Genomic DNA, 2,500 nt, shown 5'->3' on the forward strand with positions numbered 1-2,500 from the left:
AGCTAACGGTCAGTGGACTATAGCAGCTCAAGCTAACGGTCAGTGGACAATAACAGCTCAAGCTAACGGTCAGTGGACTATAACAGCTCAAGCTAACGGTCAGTGGACTATAACAGCTCAAGCTAACGGTCAGTGGACTATAGCAGCTCAAGCTAACGGTCAGTGGACAATAACAGCTCAAGCTAACGGTCAGTGGACTATAACAGCTCAAGCTAACGGTCAGTGGACTATAACAGCTCAAGCTAACGGTCAGTGGACTATAACAGCTCAAGCTAATGGTCAGTGGACTATAGCAGCTCAAGCTAACGGTCAGTGGACTATAGCAGCTCAAGCTAACGGTCAGTGGACAATAACAGCTCAAGCTAACGGTCAGTGGACAATAACAGCTCAAGCTAACGGTCAGTGGACTATAGCAGCTCAAGCTAACGGTCAGTGGACTATAACAGCTCAAGCTAACGGTCAGTGGACAATAACAGCTCAAGCTAACGGTCAGTGGACTATAACAGCTCAAGCTAATGGTCAGTGGACTATAGCAGCTCAAGCTAACGGTCAGTGGACTATAGCAGCTCAAGCTAACGGTCAGTGGACAATAACAGCTCAAGCTAACGGTCAGTGGACTATAACAGCTCAAGCTAACGGTCAGTGGACTATAACAGCTCAAGCTAACGGTCAGTGGACTATAACAGCTCAAGCTAATGGTCAGTGGACTATAGCAGCTCAAGCTAACGGTCAGTGGACTATAGCAGCTCAAGCTAACGGTCAGTGGACTATAGCAGCTCAAGCTAACGGTCAGTGGACAATAACAGCTCAAGCTAACGGTCAGTGGACAATAACAGCTCAAGCTAACGGTCAGTGGACAATAACAGCTCAAGCTAACGGTCAGTGGACTATAGCAGCTCAAGCTAACGGTCAGTGGACTATAACAGCTCAAGCTAACGGTCAGTGGACAATAACAGCTCAAGCTAACGGTCAGTGGACTATAACAGCTCAAGCTAATGGTCAGTGGACTATAGCAGCTCAAGCTAACGGTCAGTGGACTATAGCAGCTCAAGCTAACGGTCAGTGGACTATAGCAGCTCAAGCTAACGGTCAGTGGACTATAGCAGCTCAAGCTAACGGTCAGTGGACAATAACAGCTCAAGCTTCAAGCTAACGGTCAGTGGACTATAACAGCTCAAGCTAACGGTCAGTGGAATATAGCAGCTCAAGCTAACGGTCAGTGGACTATAACAGCTCAAGCTAACGGTCAGTGGACTATAACAGCTCAAGCTAATGGTCAGTGGACTATAACAGCTCAAGCTAATGGTCAGTGGACTATAGCAGCTCAAGCTAACGGTCAGTGGACAATAACAGCTCAAGCTAACGGTCAGTGGACTATAACAGCTCAAGCTAACGGTCAGTGGACTATAACAGCTCAAGCTAACGGTCAGTGGACTATAACAGCTCAAGCTAACGGTCAGTGGACTATAACAGCTCAAGCTAACGGTCAGTGGACTATAACAGCTCAAGCTAACGGTCAGTGGACTATAACAGCTCAAGCTAACGGTCAGTGGACTATAGCAGCTCAAGCTAACGGTCAGTGGACTATAGCAGCTCAAGCTAACGGTCAGTGGACAATAACAGCTCAAGCTAACGGTCAGTGGACAATAACAGCTCAAGCTAACGGTCAGTGGACTATAGCAGCTCAAGCTAACGGTCAGTGGACTATAACAGCTCAAGCTAACGGTCAGTGGACAATAACAGCTCAAGCTAACGGTCAGTGGACTATAACAGCTCAAGCTAATGGTCAGTGGACTATAGCAGCTCAAGCTAACGGTCAGTGGACTATAGCAGCTCAAGCTAACGGTCAGTGGACTATAGCAGCTCAAGCTAACGGTCAGTGGACTATAGCAGCTCAAGCTAACGGTCAGTGGACAATAACAGCTCAAGCTAACGGTCAGTGGACTATAACAGCTCAAGCTAACGGTCAGTGGACTATAACAGCTCAAGCTAACGGTCAGTGGACTATAACAGCTCAAGCTAACGGTCAGTGGACTATAACAGCTCAAGCTAATGGTCAGTGGACTATAGCAGCTCAAGCTAACGGTCAGTGGACTATAGCAGCTCAAGCTAACGGTCAGTGGACAATAACAGCTCAAGCTAACGGTCAGTGGACAATAACAGCTCAAGCTAACGGTCAGTGGACTATAGCAGCTCAAGCTAACGGTCAGTGGACTATAACAGCTCAAGCTAACGGTCAGTGGACAATAACAGCTCAAGCTAACGGTCAGTGGACTATAACAGCTCAAGCTAATGGTCAGTGGACTATAGCAGCTCAAGCTAACGGTCAGTGGACTATAGCAGCTCAAGCTAACGGTCAGTGGACTATAGCAGCTCAAGCTAACGGTCAGTGGACAATAACAGCTCAAGCTAACGGTCAGTGGACTATAGCAGCTCAAGCTAACGGTCAGTGGACTATAACAGCTCAAGCTAACGGTCAGTGGACAATAACAGCTCAAGC

This window comes from Eucyclogobius newberryi, unplaced genomic scaffold (assembly GCF_026437365.1).
Source record: "Eucyclogobius newberryi isolate DKJ021-1_F unplaced genomic scaffold, fEucNew1.0.hap1 SCAF_212, whole genome shotgun sequence".
In the NCBI taxonomy this organism is placed as follows: Eukaryota; Metazoa; Chordata; class Actinopteri; order Gobiiformes; family Gobiidae; genus Eucyclogobius; species Eucyclogobius newberryi.